Consider the following 21,284-nt stretch of genomic DNA (forward strand, 5'->3'; position numbering starts at 1 on the left):
CATTTTTAACAAAGAGACGAAAATGATTACACGAGCATGATGTGTAATTTGAAACAACGGAGGACTGACTGGTTATTCTTCTGCACCACTCAGTACGACCTTCTGAGAAACTACCCTTGAAAAACAAGAGACTCCGGAGTCTGTGTACCTAGAGTGACAGGGCTCCTTCACCTGCAGGCTTGTCACCAGCCCATTAACAAGGGAACATTCTGACTCACAAAAGGCTCATCAGGCCATTGTAAGAGTAAGGATTTACTCCCTCAAAAGGGAAATGCTCTATGTTTGGGGGAAACATAAAAATCCATTCATTATGAACAGCCTGAATATTCATTAGGATTCAAAGCTACAGAGGATGCCAAGAACTAACTTGCTGGAAAAAAGAAAAGGCTGTTTGTTCTTCACTGAATAAAATGGATGATGTGAGGACCTCACCCCTTTCCTGGCTCTCAGTGGAAGATTTCATTGGCCTTAAAAGACCCCAAACTTTCGGTGTCACATTTTACTTCTACACTGAGTTCTCACATGCTACTGTGCCAAAAGCTAAACCTTAAAATCTGGGGGATGGGGCAGAGCTTCTAAAATAAACAGAAATTGATCTTACAAAGTGAAGAAAGCGGGTTCCCACTTCTTGTTGAGTGTTAGGTTCTGGATGCAGGCATTCTTCCACGCCTTTTAAAAATGCCTTAGGTACAGCAAGGATATCTTCAATATTTGAGAACAGCATCTACAAATAAATATAATAAGTGCAATAGTGAAGCAGGTCAAAAAAAAAGTCCATGAGAGGATAGTATTCTCTTTGCAAGCTGAAAATTTCAGGGCATGCTTATCCTTTCTACCCACGCAGAGGGCAGAGGACCAATTTTGTCTGGACATCCTTTCTACTCCTACACAGCTCTGGGAACCAGGAACCCATTCCTGGCTCTCAGGAAAAGCCCGAATAACTAAATCCAAGCGTGACAGTCCCCAACCCATTAGTGAGAATGGGCAGCAGGTAACATAGTGCAGGCAGATTTGCTGGCAGGCTTTTGGGGGCAAAGGCTTCTTTGGTCTCTGGAACAGCATCCTGGAATGGACAGCTTCCCCTCTGGAAAGGTGCTGTGTCTGGAAGTGATAGCTTGGACAGCTACAAGGTCATTTTGCAGGGATGAGAAGAGCCAGCCCTGGGGCAAAGCAGATAACCTGGATGAAAGTGAAGAGCTAGACAGAACCTGGCAATCTTATCCACCTCCCTGAGTCACAGGTCCTGAACCTTCTCTTCTGTCTGGAGTCCCCAAATGAGAGCTGATGTGTCTTCAACTTGTTTGAATAATAAGTGTCTATTGCTTGGGACCAAAAGCACACAAACTAAAATGCTCCCATGGTAAGAGAATTTGAAAGTTCATTTTTAATTTATAAAAAAATAGAAGAGCCTATAAAAATCCTTGGGAATTTTTTTTTTTTTTTTGTAAAATAAAACAGCAAATCAGCACCAAAAATAAATAATCAATAATAATTTAGGCAGCTTAAATGAATAATAACAGTAGTGCAATTAATTTTCTTGTACCTCCTCCCCCTTTACAAAACTCTTCATCATTTTCCTTTCCTAAAAGGAAAGGCTTATACATGTGTTTCTGAGTTGAAGACATTATGCAGACATTTTCTGCACCACGGAACCACCCAAATCATTTACTCTTTGGTGATCAAAGATTGAAGTCACATTTGTCCACATCTTGCTTCCTAAGCCACCTCAGGCAATGCTCCTACTTAGGGCTCTGTTCCCCCCTGCTCACAGACACTGAGGTTCTTGGTCATGTGTTTGTTTTTCTTCCTCTTTTCAAACTGCCCAAAGGCCTCGGCAAAAAATTGTTCCATGTCTTCTACGCCTCTACGTCCTCATCACTCTGTTTCTTTTCCCAAAACCTCTTTCCCTTTATCTCAGGGTCGTCCACACAAGTGACTGGCACAGAACTTAGAGTGGAACTGAGGAGAAGCTCAAGAGCCTAGAGTAACATCCCACAGAAGAAATTTTAACTAAAAGGGAATGTGTGCTTGGGTTGAGGGCAGACTGTGCCTCTTCTCACCTTCACTGTTTCTTCTGTTACATTTTGATCAATTTTTGATGCAGCACACTGGTTCATTCAGTGTAAGAAAACCTGCATGAAAAAAACAGAAAAAAAAAGATATTGTGAAGGCAACATTAGGTTAATAAAATAACAGGGTGTTGATTAGAACTAAATTTTTTATAGGAAACCAGAGTTTAAAAACCCAGTAACTCCTGAGAATAATTGTTTAGTTGTAAAAGGTGAAACCCTGGTTCACAGTGGTTTCTCCCTAGGAATATATCCTTCAGAATTTGGGGGCAAGGGGCGCCTGGGTGGCTCAGTGGGTTAAGCTGCTGCCTTCGGCTCAGGTCATGATCTCAGGGTCCTGGAATCGAGTCCTGCATCGGGCTCTCTGCTCAGCGGCGAGTCTGCTTCTCTCTCTCTCTCTGCCTGCCCCTCTGTCTACTTGTGATCTCTCTCTGTCAAATAAATAAATAAAATCTTCAAAAAAAAAAAAGAATTTGGGGGCAAGACCAAAAGTGATCATGTATATATGAACTAAATTTATCCACCACGATCTCAATGTTCTGTGGTAAACAGTTAGGAGTCAAAATTTCCTAAATTTCTAAGTCTTGCGAAGTACAAAACACCAAAATCTAATGAAAAATTATGAATAATGAATAATGAAATATTGAAATATTGAATAATGAAAATAATGAAATAATGAATAATGAAAAATGTATCTCCTTCAACTCATTTTTTTGTCCTCCCCACTCTTTCCGTCAGGCATGCACAGCAGATCACTCTTAAAAGTCACACAGACATGTTCATTGCTATAACATTTTCAGATAGTTGTGGATATTCTTCTTTAATACAACACCATACCTCAGGTCATTTCTTAAAGGGTAGTCATGATTTTTAATCTGAAACCAACCATATCAGTGAACTCTCCACACTCTGTTGCATTAAAACCAACTGATCTATCTGCAGTTTGAAGAGATCTATTATATATGCTTGATGCTATAAGGTATTTTAGCAATGATGCACTAGGAGTTAAACATATCTTCAAGATATTAACACATTTTGTTATTTAATATCAAAGAAAACCCACATCACAATAGTTAGTATCAGTATCCAACTCATTAGAAAAATCTGTAAGTATGAGGAAAGTATCGAGCTCATAGATATAAATTTTCCAAAACTCGAAATTCACTTGCAAACTTGAATTTATCATCATCAGCAAATACTATCAGTTGTTTTCCTTGAGGTGACAAGCTTACTTCATCCTTTTTGAAAAAAAACTATCTGCCAAATGCCTGAATGCCAGGAAACTGAAACATAGTTTATCTCACAGTTGTTATTTCAAGTAAATATAATGTTCCATAGCAACTCAACCACAAATTCTAGTCCCTGGAGACAACCATATTTTTGAGTATGAGCAGAAGTACTAGGTATACTTCCCATTTCATCACACAGAATATTAAAAAGACACATGCTCAAGAGTCAGGACTTAATAAAACTCGTAATTTTTACAGCTTTAAGTGAAATTGGCATCCCCTTGTCACTCCCTCATGAGTGAGGACCAGGAAGTATGTCGTGGCTACTAGTAGAGTTTGGTGCCACTGCTGGATTCACACTAAAACATCAGCAGTTTTACACATGACTGATTTTCCCCCACCAGTGTAAGCAACAGCACAGTAGCGGGTCAGGGGGGTGGGGGGGAAGCAAACGAAGTCTTAGAAGTCTTAGTATTACCACGAGAATAGCTTTGACCTTACATATTCTCCAAAAGGATTTTTGCAAAACGCCAAAAACCTGCAAAGCACCAGTTGAGAGCCACTGTTTTAGGTATATAAAACATATCAATAAACAAAATAGTCAAGAATTTCTGCTCTTATTCTAGTGGGAGGAGGCAGACAATATGCAATAAACATAATAAACATATTCAGCGTACTAGAAGCTAGGTGCTAAAACTGAGCAATGAACTTACTGTAATAATAACATATCTACACACAATTGAAAAAAATTATTATTAAATGTTACCAAACATTTAAATTATACCAAGTCTCTACAATCTCTTTCAGAAAACAGGAGTAGAAGAAACATTTCCTAACTTGTTTTATGAGGCCAGCATCATCCTAATACCAAAACCAAAGACTTCACAAGAAAATAACAGACCAATATCTCTTATAAGTATAAAAGTTCTAAGTGGGGCGCCTGGGTGGCTCGGTGGGTTAAAGCCTCTGCCTTAGGCTCAGGTCCTGATCTCAGGGTCCTGGGATCAAGCCCAGCATAGGCTCTCTGCTCAGTGGCGAGCCTGTTGCCTCCTCTCTCTCTGCCTGCCTTTGCCTACTTGTGATCTCTATCTGTAAAATAAATAAATACAATCTTTACAAAAGTTCTAAGCAGGGGCGCCTGGGTGGCTCAGTGGGTTAAAGCCTCTGCCTTCGGCTCAGGTCCTGATCTCAGGGTCCTGGGATCAAGCCCTGCATAGGGCTCTCTGCTCAGCAGGGAGCCTGCTTCCTCCCCTCTCTCTGCCTGCTTCTCTGCCTACTTGTGATCTCTGTCTGTCAAATAAATAAATAAAATCTTAAAAAAAAAAAGAAAAGAAAAAAGTTCTAAGCAAAATATTAACAAGTAAAAGCCAAAAATGTCTAAAAACAATTGTACTCCACAACCAAGGGGAATTTACCATAGGTATGCAAAGCTGGTTCAACATTCTAAAATCAGTTAATGAAATCCATCTCATTACCGATCTAAAAAGAAAAATCATACGATGTGATCAAAAGATGAAGAAAAAAGCATTTGACAATTCCAACACCCACTCATGACAAATACTCAGTAAACTAAGTATACAAGGGAATGTCCTCAACATTATTAAAAAAAAAAATCTTTTAAAAAAACCCTACAGCTAACATCATATATAATGGTGAGAAACTAGAAAATTTCCCATTACAATCAAGACCAAGGCAAATCCTGTCACCACTCCTTTTCAGCATTGTCTTCCATTTCCTAGTTAATACAGTAAGACAAAAAGGGAAGTAAAAGGCTTATAGGTTGGAAAGGAAAAATAAAACTGTCTTTGTTCACAAACGATATGATTGTCAGTGTGGGAAATGCAAAAGAATCGACAAAAAACCTCCTGGAACTTAGAAGCAATTATAGCAAAGTTGCAGGATACGTGGTTAATATACAAAATTCACTCACTTTCCTCTGTGCCAGCAATGAACAAATGGAATTGAAATTAAAAACACAATACCATTTACATTAGCACCTCCAAAAATGAAATACTTAGGTATAAATCTAACAAAATATGTACAACAGGAGGAAAGCCACAAAACTCTGATAAAAATATACCAAAAGAGACTAAATAAATGGAGAGAGGCAGTCCACATTAATGGATAGGAAGACTCGGTAATGTCAAGATGCTAGTTCTTCCCAACCTGATTTAACACAACTTTAATCAAAATTCTAGCAAGTTCTTTGGTGGATATCAACAAAACGATTATAAGTTTATATGGAGAATGAAAGACTCAGAATAGTCAAAACAGTACTAAAAAAAAATAAGGAAAAAGTCACAAGACTGACACTACTGGATTTCAAGGCTTAATATAAAGCCATAATCAAAACAGTATGGAATTGGTTAAAGAACAAATAGATAAATGAAATACAACAGAGAGCCCAGAAACAGACTCACACAAATATAGTCAACTAAGCTTTGACAAAGGAGCAAAGGCTATGCTATACAATGGAGAAAGGACAGTCTTTCTAACAAACAGTGCTGGGAACAACTGGACATCCACATGTAAAAAGATTAGAAAAAAAAAATCTAGACACAGACCTTACATCCTTCAGAAGAATTAGCTCAAAATGGATCAGACCCAGATATAAAATACAAAAGCCTAAAGTGCCTAGAATTAACATAGGGGGAAATTTCTAGGTGATGATATGGTGATGACTTTTTTAGATGTAACACCAAAGGCATGATCCATGAAAAAAAAAATTGACAATCCAGACATCATTAAAATTAAAAACTTTTCCTCTGTGATGACAAGAGAATGAGAAGACAAGCCACAAACCAGAAAGTATTTCCCTAAGAATTATATGACACATGTGATAAAGAATCATAGTCCAAAATGTACAAAGTAAAATTCAACAATAAGAAACTCAACAATGAAATTTAAAAATGGGCAGAACTGAACAGACACCTCACCGAAGATATACTCATGGCAAATAAGCGTATGAAAAGGTGTTCAAATCTTGTGTCACTAGGCAGCTACAAATTAAAACAACAATGAAATACTACACACCTATCAGAAAGGAGAAAATCCAAAATACTCAGAGTGCCAAAGGCTGTCAGGCTGGGGAATAATCAGAAACACTCACTCATTGCTGGTGGGAATGCAAACTGATACAGCCACTTTGGGAAACAGTTTGGCATATTCTTACCATAAATGTTCTTACCATGCCAATTCAGCGATCGTGTTCCTTAGAAGTTACCTAAATGAGCTGAAAATTTATCCATAACAAAACCTGCACCTGCAAGTTCACAGCAGCTGTATTCATTAATGACAAAAGTGGGAAGCAAACAAGATGTCCTTCAGTAAGTGAATGGATAAATACATCCAAACGATGGAATATTCTCAACCTAAAAAAGAAATGAGCATGATCTGGCCCCTCCATCCTCTCATATTCTGTCTCATCCCAGCTTCCCCATTCTGGACCACTGCCCAACCACAGCCACCTCTCTGTGCCTCCCCAACAAGCCACGCCTACTTCCACCTTGGCACCTTTTCACAACCTGCTTCCTCAGCCTAAAACCCTCTTCATCTGGCTGCCTCCTACTGTCACTCACTCCTAAGCTTCAAGTCTTTCATGGCCATCCAGTCTAAGTGTTCCCTTTCCCACCCCCCATCATTACCTACCTACCCCATTACTCTACTTTATCTACCCCATGGCACTACCTGCTCCTCCATGTCCCATTTTATGTATTTGTTTACTAGTCCCCCACCTTTATACCAGAGCTCTGTGAAGGCAGTCTACCTGTTTTGTTCACTCGGGTTTCCCCCGTGTCTCCCAACAATGCCTGGCACTTGGTAAGCACTCAATAACTTTAGTGGTATAAGTAAAAAATATTTTCTTCACTAGAGGGTCTTTGTTTCTAAAGACCACCAGACTGTGTAGTATTAATTCCCCTCGTGTATTATCTTCCCAGCTATTAGAATACAGCTAATCATCAGCAACTTAGAATATAAGAATATCATACAATCGCTTTTCTTTTTCATCATCATATACCAGGGTACCTCAATATTAACACTCTGGACACTTGTGTCAGAAAAATGTTGGTTGTGGGGTTTGTCCTGTACATGTAGGATGTTTAAGTGTTTCATGGCCTGCACTGACTAGATGCTAACAGCAACTACCATCCCAGTTGCAACCACCAAAAATGTCTCTCCACATTGCCATGACTCAGCACCCCCACAGTGGTGCAGTTGAGCGCCCCTGGTATATACAATCCCCAAATACCTATAGCACTATTAAGGAAATTCACAAATTTGAGACTAAAAGCTTCTGCATTATCAACATCTCTGGGCTACATGATAAAAATAATTTTTTCTGGCTTCCTGGGTTTTAAGCAATGTCCCCTATTTCTCCATATATCTTCTTATTTCAATGATTTTGTTAGATTATAAGTAAAAAGTCCACCACATTTTTATAAAATTATTAGGCAGAATTTAAAGTTCCTTTCAAACAAAGCAGATTTTTTAAAGCTCCCTTTGTTGTATAGTTTCAATTCAGGCACGATGAACAACAATTATAAAATACTTGGAGTTTGCATGTCTGTTCTCCATCAGACTATATAACACTACAGAAAATGTATGGGCAGCATGTTTTCATCTTTTGGAACAGATATTAGTTTGTCCCTAGACTGCCATGACAACATTCCACCCATACAAAGCTCCAAAAACAGAGAATAATAAATCACTTGTCACTTGTTCAGTAGCACTGAAGACTAACCCTCTTGGGCATCTATCTCTCTACAAACGATTAAAGGAAAATATATGTCACCCTGGGTTACTCAGATAGATGCCTAAAAAGATCACAGGGATACCAAACAGTATGTCAATATCCAGAGGAAAAAATCTTGGAATGTTGGTGTTTTTTCATGATTCAGAACCAAAAGGATTTATTACGTCCTATTTGTTGAGAGCCTGTTAATATGTACTCAATTTCCCACAAAAAGATGTTTTATTCTTTCTCAAAACAACTATTATTTCAAAATTAACATCACCAACATCTAGACGAAGATCATTTTTCACCATACAACCATACTTTTTAAACTTCCTTGGCTGAAACTTCTCCAGGATTTGAGGATAATTAAAACATTATTTAGTGTCTTCTGTTTGACCTCAATGTGTTAAAAGGCAGCATGACAGAACTGTGCTCTTCAGGACTTCTCAGGGGCAAGAATTTATGAAGGATCAGCATGTAATCGGTAATCTAACCACATACAAGGCACAAGATTTTAAGGATGGTTAATAGGTGGTTAGAGAGCCACTAGTGAAAATGGACAGAAGATGAAGGAAAAACCAAAACCATGATGAATGGAATCTCGGAGATGCATAAAATGGAAAGGAGAGTAAGAATCAGAATAATTATTAAGTGATTTCAAAGCATACCAAGCTTTTCTGAAGTGTGTTTTTTTTGCCAATTTTTGTTATTTTGTTAAGTTTTTGGTTTTCTCTTGTGTGTTTTTGTGATTTCAATTCCTATGTCTCATCCTCACCGCTCAGCCCATAAAAGATAAATAATAGCCATCTTTCTTGGATATTTAACTTCCATTGACTTAAGGCAGTGAGTTAAGTCTAAAGCGGAGATAGAAAGCAGTAGAGGTATTTTGAACATAACACAATTGGTTAAAATATTGTTTCAACTGCTACCGTTTAAGGAAATAAAAACATTTACATAAAAAAATCAATCATTACAGTCCCTCTTCAAATGCTAGGAAAAAAAAAAAATCAACACAGGTTCCACATCCTGAATGGTAGCAATAGCCTGGAGCAAAAGCAACCACAAGTTCCCTTCACAGGCTGCAGTCATCACTATTCCCTGTTACCCTCAGACCAAAACTAAATGGCAATTGTTTTTTATTCTCAACACTAATATTGTCATCTAATTTATATAAAATTCATTTTACTGATTTTTGTGACTTAGAAATCTCTGTGGCCCTTTAAATTTTCAGCACATAATCTTGAGGTTTTGCCAAGGCCCTGTTACCTTTTATAAAGCTTTCTTTAATAGTAATCATTCTGTTAGGGTCCGTGATCAAAGGACAAAAACCAACACAAAGTGAAAGTCAAGCAAAGCTTTACTTCCAAGCATCGAAAATCAAACCAACCAGTGGCGGCCCTCTCTTACAAAGAGGCGATGACAACCAGGACACCGACTCTGGAGGTTCCCATTACCAGGCGAGGCGAAGCGAGGCCAGGCCAGGCCGCTCCCCTTACCCCGCGAGGCGGCGAGGCGAGGCCCAGCCGCTCCCCTTACCAGGAGAGGCAAGGTGAGGTGAGGCCAGGCCGCTCCCCTTACCTGGCAAGGCGAGGCGAGCCGAGGCCAGGCTGCTCCCCTGATGCTGGGAGAGGCGAGGCCAGGCCAGGCCGCTCCCCCGCGAGGCGGCAAGGCAGCGAGGGAGGCGGGGAAGCGAGGCGGCTAGGCCGCTCCCCAGCGAGGGAGGCGGCGAGGCCGCTCCCCCGCGAGGTTCATGACGCTCTGCTCCTGACAATTACAATGCTCCCAAGGATGCTGGTCCCAAGGACCATGCTCCCGACGACTACCACGCTACCACTACTACCCCAAAGACTATTACTACCCCCCCGCCTCACAGACTAACCTTTATAGAGGTGCTTGAGCCCGGCCCACACACAGATGGCCAATGAGAATGCAACACACAAGGAAAACTGCACAGTCACCCTGGGTCAGCAATAGGGGTGGCCAATTGAATCCCAATTCACCACAGCAAATATATGTGCACCCCACTGATTGGATGTCTCCATCCAACCTGGCCCGCCCCCATATCCGGGGCCTGCAAGCAAGTTCCTCTGGGAGGGGCAGGGTCAACCCAAGCCCACAAGGAAATGGCTCTCTCTGGCCAACCAGGCCCTTACAATTCCACACTTCTAACTTCTATTTGATTTTATTTTCAAAGTTTGCTTATTTTTAGTAATCACTACACCCAACAGGGAGCTTGAACTCAGCATCCTGACATCAAGTCGCATGGTCCCCTGACTGAGCCCCCAGAGTTCTAAGTTTTAAAATGGCACTTGGTCTTAAAGTATTAGAGTGAAAAATTCCCCCGAAGAGAAGAGAAAAAGCTTGAAGAAAAAGCACGAAGAAAACTGGAGCCTATTGACTTAACATCTGTTTTTCCAAGGCATTAACAATTATATTAGATGTTAATTCTAACATAAAGTTTACATTTTTTTTTCAGATGGGCCTGTCATTTTACTTTATCAGCCTGTGTGAGTTCTGTCCATACCAAGATCATGTAGCACATCACTGAAATCAAAGCCATAGTGTGGCCTTACTCCACATACATTGTTCAACTTTTATTAGTACTTTGTGCTCTAAGTCCTCTCAAGGATGATAGATGGGCTGCAGTCTCTATAAACACCTTACCGTTTGGTCTTGAATTAATTTTTTCTACCTTCTTTGCATTTGTTAGTTTTTAAATTTCTGAAATGTGTAGAAAATATGACTGAAGAGACTCGGCCAACTAAGCCACCCAAATATCCCAAAGTACTATTATTATTAACCTAATTTAATGAGTGAGGAAACCAAGGCTCAGAGCCTTGGCTGCATTCCCTGCCTATGAGACATACTGTATCTGCATAGGTGTGTGGTAGGTGTTTATAGGTGTGTTGAGGAGGATTAGCTCTGAGGGGTTTCAAAACAGCAGACTATAAACATTGGGCACTTCTTAATCTTATTTATTTAGTTGTTTTTTTCCTGAAGTTTGGTGTATCACTGACCATTCCGGAAAAAGACATCAATCACCCAAAACAATATAAAGGAACACAAGATCATCATGAATCAAATGATACGTGGAATATATAAGCCAAGAGAAATTTATTGCCAAAAGTCACTTTATTAAAAAATATTTAATAGTTTAAAATAAAGTAAAATGACAGGCCAACCTGAAAAAAAGTTCTACAGAAAAGTCAGGTACAGAAAAGAAGACTAATATCCTTGGAGCTGCCTTAGCTCTTCTGAATGCTATCAACTCTTTATAGCACCAAGAGAACCATTAAACAAACATGGCACATTAGGCGAGATTATAGAACAAAAATTAAAATCTATTCCTTTATGTATTACAAGTCATAATATTTGTAAAAGAGCTCAAAGTCAAATGAAAATAATGAACCTTTCATTACATTCTGAATTAATAACAAAAAAGGGTATTTCCAATATCTCAGAATTTGGGGTGCCATTTAATAAGATAAAAGTATGTTTCCGGTGTTGGTGATCGATATGGGATAAAATGAATTTCCAAGGGCCGTTCATAAGCTTATACGAACATACTTGTGAAAATGTTTCCTCAATAAAATGCCGGCTCAATTAACTTATTTTTAATATTGCACAAATATTTAGTCAGAGATGCCAGGAGACTATTGTGGTTCTAATATAATACTTCAGATTGTGCTGCTCAGGAATTCACAGTGATATCAGATAACTTAAAAATCACAGCACAATGAAAGAAAAGGCTAAGCAGGAAGTACAAAGCACACTATATAGATAATATTCTCAAGCACAAATTTTTCTCTGGCACAGGAAACTGGTCATTTCCCAAATTTAAAGTGCAGAACACTATTCCTGTTTAAGTCGTTATTTGAGAATTCAGGTCCCATGAAAAGGAAATGTAGCTGGGGCACCTGGGTGGCTCAGTAGGTTAAAGCCTCTGCCTTAGCCTCAGGTCATGATCTCAGGGTCCTGGGATCGAGCCCCACATTGGGCTCTCTGCTCAGCAGGGAGCCTGCTTCTTCCCTCTCTCTGCCTGCCTCTCTGCCTACTTGTGATCTCTCTCTATCAAATAAATAAAATATTAAAAAAAAAGAAAGAAAAGAAAATGTAGCAGTGATGGAAGGAAAAGTATTTAGTGCTGGAAAATAACCCAGAGAAATGACTTGAGGATCCCAACACAAGGATTCATCTCTGCCTGGTATCCAGACCTCATTTTTTTTTTTCAAACTCTGTTCTAGCTCACTATAAAAATCCCACAAGGTAGAGAAGAAAGGTTTTTTAAATTTGCTTCATGATACATATATGCTTGAATTAATTTTAAATTTAAATTTAAATTTTTTATTTAGAAATTTCTGTATCTATTTTACCTTTTCTTCAGAACTCCTAAAATTGTTCATTCCTATCCTTAAGATACATATGACTTTTCTACCAACATCCTTTTGCCCCTTCTGACTTACCATACCCCCTTCTCTCCTTTCTTCATGTCTAGATATTCAACATACCATCCACTTCTCAGTCTGTAGTTCTGTTTCCTTTCCATTTTCGTTCTATTTGAACTCTACTTCTAAAAGGAACTAATGTATAGTAATGTTAACAGTTAGTTTGGGGCTAGTACACATCAGTGGAACAGAAGAGAGCCCAGAAAACACTCTGAGTAGGAGGGAATTCTGTATCTGAAACCAGTGGTGCTTTTTTTTTTTAAATTAATTTACTCATTATAGAGAAAAAGCACACTTGCGAGCATGCACAGGGGAGAGGAGAGAGGGGCAGAGGGAGGAGGAGAGAGAGAATCCTCAAGTTGACTCCATGCTGGCCCACAGCCCCACTGGAGCCCAGTCTTACAACCTTAAGATCATGACCTGAGCCGAAATCAAGAGTCTGAGCCTTAACCTACTGACCCACCCAGATGCCCCATGAAGCACGTGGTACTTTCAATCAGTGGGGAAGGAATGCACAGGTGTTGAGACAACAGACAGTCCAGTTTGTAGACTTTGTCAACTTAAAAAAAAAAAAAAAAAGAATGTGAAGTGGTTTAAAGTTTGAATTCTGGAGTCAGTCTGCCTGGATTCAAACCCCAGGTCTACCAAATGCTAGATACAAGACATCTCACCAGTAAATTTACCTCCCTGATGCAGTCCCAATATCTGTAAAATGAGAATAATATGGTATTTATTCTTATAGCCTTCATGCAAAGGTTAAATAAATTAATATTTGTGAAGCAACTATTACATCAAAAACCAATATACCACTGTTAGCTAGAACTACTAATTTTTCCTATTTTATATCACCAAATATACTTGCCAGATGTTACTCTCATTAAATAACAGTACATTTAATCTCTGATTAATTAATCTCTAAATTAATTAATTTAGATTAATTAGATTAGATTAATTAAATTAGATTAATTAATCTCTAAATTAATCTCTAAATAACAGTACATTTAATCTCTAATTAATTCTTCTTGAAGGTTCAAGAAGAATCAGTTTTTTTTTTTTTTCTTAATATTTTATTTGACAGAGATCACAAGTAGGCAGAAAGGCAGGCAGAGAGAGAGAGAGAGAAGGAAGCAGGCTCCCCATGGAGCAGAGAGCCCGATGTGGGACCCGATCCCAGGACCCTGAGATCATGACCTGAGACGAAGGCAGAGGCTTAACCACTGAGCCACCCAGGCACCCTGTTTCAAAAGCCAAGAGGAAAATGAAATAGGAAATATCATAAATAGTCTGTATACTTCATGAACCAAGTAGGAGCCAGGAAAATACTATTAATGAGTTCATTTCCATAGATATTAGCTTGCAGCTCCATCAACAGCTGAATATTCATGAAGCAAGTTGGATGCAGGTAAACGAGAAAACTTCCCTTACACGAAAACAGCAATTATAACAACAAAAATTTATGCATTTTTTTTCTGACCTGGGTTATGTAAAATAACAAAGAAAAAGCTAATGTCCATTCAAAACTTTATGAATTTTGTTATATAACCACAAAGATGCAATAGATTTGCTTACTGCTCCAAACAGCAAACACCCTCTAATACCAGTACTTTCTGTGTTTCAGAACACTTAAATCATCCTAGATCCTCAAGAAGCAGCCTTAGTGGGATGTACATGAAATTGTCCCTAGGCTGAGTGCACATTACTAACATGGTTTAGGGCAATTATTTGCAGAGCTTAGAGCTTGAAAATGCAAACAATATAAAGAACAAACTAAACAGTAAACTAAAATCTAATCAGAACTACATCCAATATTTGGGGGTTTGTCTGGAAGTCCTAAGTGCCCCCAGCAAGAAGACGTCAGGCAGCAATGATATTATTCAGGGATATGGGAGCATGTGTCCTGCTGTCATTGGTCTGAAAGTTATACGTATATACAGATGCTCTTTGACGTGGAGTGGGGAGAAGAGGAGGTGGGAGGAAGGGAAAATGGCACCTACCGGGGAATAATTTTTATTGTCATGGCCTCTTCCAAATGCAATAGGATTTAGATTTGGACCCTAGAGCTGATAAAGAACTGGAATAAAATTCAGAAATGAAGTAGCATGTGACTTTATAGTGCCGAGTCACACTGTAGAGGTGGGTTATCAGATTGATACTCAGGAATTGGTGTCTTTGCTCATCCCAGTCCCCTGGACCTAAGACAGTAAAACTCATTCCAGACCCTGCTTCCCAGGGTGGAAGAGGCGATGCGGTCTGTTTATCGCTTATTGCCTTGTGTTAAGTTTATGGTCCTGAAACACCCGCCACCTCCCAGTGTCCATTTATCACCTTGTTTCGTACTCTGTGCCTGTGTCCTCACCATGCCCTCTCCCTGGAATGCCCTCCTCCACTCCAAATTTAGTCAACTTCTACTCCTCCCTAACAGTGGTTCAGGGTCCTCTTCTGTAGGTAGCCTTGCGCTAATTCTCTAGGTTGGCATTGGTTCTGCTCTTCTGGTTTCCAGAATGCCCTGTGCACTTTCTCATGATTGTACCTCATGTACTATTTGATTGTATTAAATGTATGCACCCTTCTCCCCCACTAGCTTGAAGCTGATGGGGATAAACACAGTATTTTAACCGCCTTTATACCCAGAACAACAGGCCAGTGCTGTGCACAAAGTAGAAATTCAATGTTTCATAAATGAACAATGGACTGAATGCAAGCTAGATTAAGAAATCTCTGAGACTCTGTTTCTTCATGTGTAAGCAGGGGCCAAAAATAGTATCACCTTATAGAGAAGGAAAAGAGGTAGAGGATGAGAGCAGAGAGTAAGGAGGTAAGGAGACGGCAGAGTATAGGACCTTGTTGACCATTATGAGAACGTCGACTTTTACTCATAGTGCAATGGGGAAGGTTTCCAACTGAGTAGTGACAGGATTGGCCTATGTTTTAGATGGACTCTGGTACCCTTCTGATAATAAAAAATGAGATGCAAGCTCAGAAGCAGGAAGATGAGTGATGAAGTTACTGCATCTCTCATTCGGTGAAATGAATTTTGTTAGTACCTCCATAATTGCAAATGTTTTTCACATATCCATATGCACACACACATACACACACACACACACAAGCACACCCCATTTCAATTAATAAACACCGATCCAAGTAATCCCATTTTTTATTTCTCAAAATCATTTAAAATGCCAGTTAAGGAATAGATGCATGGCTATTTCTTCTGTTCTGTTTCTCTTTTTCATTTAAATATTCCCTTCTGTTCTGTAGACTGAACTAAGGAAGCCATCAAAAATTATGACTTATAAACTGTGTCAACAATTGCTTTCTTATGTATCACTTCATTAAGTGAAGAATAAATGGGATGTGGCCATACTGGTTTCTTTCTCATTCCAAAGTGATAGAAATGAATGATGAATTCCCCGGGTCAAAAGTCCACACTCGTTGGAATATTTGTTCAGAAATGAGAAATGCTTTATATATTTTCATATATGGATTGTGACTGTTTAAGAAAAATATTAAACATTATTTTAATCAAGTAAATTGCCTAAATACTAAACTAAAAAAGCTAAAATAAGAGTATTTCATATAAATTGGCATGGCCCTTTTCTCAGTGGCAAGAAATATAAACAACTCTGAATTCTCAGTTGGCTAAGTAAAGACAGACATAACTGCTTTGATGCCTATTCACTAAAGAATTAATTAATAAGAACACATATGAATAAAGGGACATGAAATAATTAGCCATTGCCACATGACCAGAAAAAGAAAGGTTACTGAAAAATTAAGGTTACAGAAAAATTAAGGTTACTGTTCAAACTTACTATTTCTACCACAGATAGAGCAATAATATTTAATTTATTAATTATTTAATAAATAAAGTGTCCTTTTTTTTTCACCAGTTATATAAATTAACTCAATTAATGTTTCCATAATCCTCTAAGTTTGGGTATAATCTTAGCTGAATTTTAGCAATGGAGAAACTAAGTCTCAAAGAAGTGAAGTAAGGTCTCCAAGGTCAAGCAGCCAGGATATGAGGGAGCCTGGAATAAATTCCTGCTTGACTCAGCACCAACTCTCCCATGGCTCACTGGATTATGAGACCCACACTCCCCCACTGGGAAATTAAAATAGTCAGGTCAGGAGACCTCATGCAGAGGCTGAAACAGAAACCAAATAAAGTTCAGTTTCTAAATTTGATTTCCAATGTTCCTAGCCCTGCTTTGGAAAAGGATGGCACTCCCTCATATCTTTGAGCACAGAAATCTTCCGCTTAAGGCTACTTGATTTGATTGTAGGGACTTTTTCCTGAAATGAATAAAAAGCACAGAATTTGAGTAAGCTCTTGTATCTGTAACAGAATATTGCTTACAGAAGACAATTTTCTGAAAATCCTGTCCTCTTAACCTAATTATAGCATGTAAGTTAAGACCACATTAAAGAGCACAATACAATTGAGTACCTACTTTCAGCTAACGAATTCCATCAGTTGCCAGGGGCAGACCAAAGTCTGCCTGGTTAGCATACTACCCACTAGTTTCACCTACAAAATATAGGAAATGGCCTTTCACCATTTGAGGAATTTAAATACTTAGAGTTACCTTGTTTTCATCCAAAATTATTGTATTACTACTACAGAGAGAAATACAGGAGCTTATAAGGGTTTAGGACATAGGATACATCCCAAACCCTGAAACCCTGAATCAGTCTTCAGACATCCAAAACAATGTACTAATGAATTCAAAACAGCATAAAATCTCCTTTGAAGATGACCAATGGAGTTAATAATGATAATAATTATCCTAAGCATTCATTCTCCATAAAGCTAACTGTTGCTTTTATGATGTTAAATCTAAGTTTTGCCCGCACCCAGACACCATTAATTAGGGTAATTAATAGGCAAACCACAGACTGGGGAAAAATATCTGTAATACATAAGTATGACAAAGGTTCCTTATGTAGAATATACAAATATTTAAATCAATAATAAAAAAAAAGAAATACTTTACAATTTTCTAACGAGTAAACATTTGAACAGAAAGAAGATACAAAAATGCTGATAAACGCTTAAAAGAGCAGCTTGGGTCATCCGTTATCAGGAACAATCAAATTAAAATGAAAATAAGATACACTAATACCAGGAACTAAAATAATAAAGACTAACGATACCAAGTGTTGGGGAGAATGTGGTTTTATCTAGGACTACAAATGACACTCTAAAAATAAGTTAAAGTGCCAATTCTCAATCATCTTCAGGTGAGCAATTTATATCACAGTCTGTCTGTGATACATAAGCAGTGAAAATAAAAAAATTAAAACCCATAATAAAAGGCTTATTAAGAAAATGTTATGCATTATACTAATTTTAAGGAATCTAAGCATGAAAGGCCATGTAATTCTATTCGGTAGCTTTACAATAACTCTAAACCTTATACTTCCCATTATCTGTAAAACTTTATTATATATCATTATGTACGGAGGGCAATCAACATAAAGAGTGTACTAAGTAAACTGTCTAAAAGAAGAGGAGAAAACTATGGAGCAGGAAGAAGGGAAGAAAAGAAAAAAGATGAAACAATTCTTCCCCTCAAAATATTTAAAATTTAGTTTTAGGATAGAATTATATACCTATCAAATTATATTCAAATTGTATAGATCTCCTTTGCATATACTGTCCTCTAGGGTCTAACCCCTGTGTCCTCTCCAGGCACAGCTCTTACTCTTAATGTGTCCTGGATTTTATACGGTCTGACACATAGCACAAGCTCCATACACATGTCATTATCACATACTCATTATCACATACTCATTATCTGGACTTCATGGTGAAGCAGTTCTCCTGAATACTGAGTCAGCAATGGTAGTTACTGATAAAATTCTTAAAGACCAGGATTAAATCTGTTTCCCTGGTTCTCTCACAGAATCTAGCCCAGAATCTCACGCATAACAGATGCGTAATGAAAACATGTTAAATTCATTGGGTATAACGATTTCATTTCTCCAGTGTCCTTTTTTGAATTCCAATTTTCCAACAACTGCTTAATATATGATTATATGTAAATAACTCAGAGTCATCTGTATTATCTTCTGCAAGTACAGGAAGATATTTCGTTCAAGATTTAAGAGAAACAATTAGTCGACATCAAAAGGCTGTAATCAGTGAAAGAATCTTCTCTCTTCTCTACCAGAAAACTTAGAATAATACATTCAGTGACAATATTAAGGCAACTCCTACTGAATTTTTGTTCTGGTATCCATGCCATGTCGAATAATTGTCAAAGGCAAAAGAGAAGATTCCTGGGCTGGCTAATGCAGGTTTTTTCCTGTTGCCTGTCAATAGCCACCTGCTTGATGACCCATGCTGCAGGTTTCTGAGATAGTAAGTGTAGTCTACAGCCTTGGGACAGAAGCAAGCATGAGGGGCACCTGGGTGGCTCATTGGGTTAAAGCCTCTGCCTTCAGTTCAGGTCTTGATCCAGGGGTCCTGGGTTAGAGCCCCACATCGGGCTCTCTGCTCAGGGGGGAGCCTGCTTCCCCCTCTCTCTCTGCCTGCCTCTCTGCCTGCTTGGGATCTCTGTCAAATAAATAAAACCTTAAAAAAAAAAAAAAGAAGAGGAAGCAGCAAGCATGATCTGGCTTGCACCAGATGTATGCTTTAACCAGTGGAATCACCCAGGACCAGATGATAGTAGATGAGCAATAATCAGTTTAAAATTATATAAATCATTCCTACAGAACTTCATCTACCTTTTTAAATATTATCGCTCAGCCATTCCTCGTCTCAAAGTCATACTCTAATTCCAGTCATTTCCCTTCAATCACCAGTGTCATTGATAAGAACTGCAGCCACCATTGCAGTGGTGAAGGAAGGTTTCAATCCATCCTCCAGGGCCTAGATCAAAGCCCACTTCCTTCCAGAAGATTTCCTCCAATCCTTTGGCCCATATTTTTTATTTCTTAATTAGATAACCAATAGAATTACTAGATAAAATACTCAATACGTAGCTACCAAACTGAAGTAGTAATTCTAAATTTTCAAAAAGTTAGACATTATTATTCTTTCAAAGAAACTAGAATTTTATGTACAAATTGAACATTTCATCTTCAATCATATGATTACAAATGGATGTTACTATCTGGAAAAAGAACACAGTCCAATAAAATGTGCTGTACGGTTAGAAAGTCGAGTTGAAGCATGGCATTAATTTCAGGACCTACCTGTATTTAAAAGAAACAGAATTCTTAAACAGGAGAACACCTATCTCTAAATACTTATAAATCTAGAACAAATTTTAATAATTATTTCCTCATCATTAAAAGAAAAAAATACAGAATATATTGAAATCTGTTTACAAACTTAAGCCAAGGATAATTTTGAACAGTTCAAGTTCTGAAATAAACAATCCATCATCTTCAAAACTTATTTTTTAAAATAAACAGTGCAATTTTTTTCATAACCTTAGGTTTTGCTAGAGAAATGTATTCATCTGAAGTTTTTCCTTAAGAATAACTAACTACATTGCCCCTGTTTTTCTAAGGTACCAGTTATGACCCCCTACATCTCCTAAAAGAACTCAGTTTGATTCCTCTAACAAAAAGACAGTTCCTATTACGTTCAGATGAATAACTCAAACTCATGGAATCTGAACCGTGGCTATAGAGGCTATGAAAAATAAGCTTTTGACTGTTTCTAAATCAAAGTGCTATCATTCAGGTCCCATGGTTATACTGCCCTTAACAATGACATTTCTTGCAAAACACTGCACTGTTTTAAGAATTTCTAAACTATTGTGCTGTATTAGAACACTAAGGGAGAAATCTATGTCTCAAAAGTTGCTTATAACTAATGTTCCTTAACCTTAGGTATTATTTAGAAAGGCTCAATATCTGACCAAATCAGATTTGAAGCAATGTTCCTTAAAGTATAAAACACTTTATTTCTCCAAGTTCTTAAATACTTCTCAGACTGTATCTTTGTTGAATGAATAAATACTAAGACAATGTTCATCATACTTCCCAGCTGAGACTCATTAATGCACATGCAGAAAAATGAGAAATTTATACATGAAAATTAAGCAAAACCAGGATATTAAGTTGATGGGGGCAGGTTATATCTTAACGCCTGTGTTTATGATATCATGATACCCTCATCTGTGCTGAACCATAGACCACAGAGATGACAAAGAAACTGGAGAGATATCCTTGCTATGACCTTCTGATCAATAAGACATTCCCATACCTGAAGCTTAGTTTAGTGTCACAAAGAACAGTATATACCAGTTTCAGAAGAGTAACACAAAGAGCTTGTGTAGATCAATGCAGGTCCTGTCTGTGGAAAGCCAAGTCCCTCCCCAAAAGAATCTACATGCTTTCTTTTCACAGAACTTAATGCATTGCTCATATTGTCTTTTCAGTATCTCTGTCCTTGACCAGGGCTTCCCTTAATGAGAACGAAGAACAGTGAAGATTGCATAATTTGTAACAGAGGTTTGCTAGTTTAAAAGTTGAGGAAGATTCATATTAAAAATTCCAGATTTGGGGGGCGCCTGGGTGGGTTAAAGCCTCTGCCCTCGGCTCAGGTCATGATCTCAGGGTCCTGGGATTGAGCCCTACATCGGGCTCTCTACTCAGCCCGGAGCCTGCTTCCCCCTCTCTCTCTGCCTGCTTCTCTGCCTACTTGGGATCTCTATCTGATAAATAAATAAAATCTTTAAATAAATAAATAATTTTAAAAATTAATATTCCAGACTTTTTAGAGTACCTCTTAAAACATTAGATGAGCTAACTATACTTGCTGCCTGGCAGCAATTGGGTA

The 21,284-nt window shown here is 38.2% G+C and overlaps 1 long non-coding RNA gene across 1 annotated transcript in view; it reads right to left on the minus strand.

Moving 5' to 3' along the window:
• Positions 1-693: 693 nt before the first annotated feature.
• Positions 694-21,284, minus strand: part of LOC123954623 — a 65,795-nt gene continuing 45,204 nt past the window's right edge. Inside the window, exons 2-3 of the long non-coding RNA XR_006821104.1 lie at positions 2,061-2,132; positions 694-724 (exon numbers count right to left, since the gene is read on the minus strand). This is a non-coding gene — a long non-coding RNA (uncharacterized LOC123954623). The remainder of the gene's footprint in view (positions 725-2,060; positions 2,133-21,284) is intronic.

Source organism: Meles meles, chromosome 1 (genome assembly GCF_922984935.1).
Source record: "Meles meles chromosome 1, mMelMel3.1 paternal haplotype, whole genome shotgun sequence".
NCBI lineage: Eukaryota > Metazoa > Chordata > Mammalia > Carnivora > Mustelidae > Meles > Meles meles.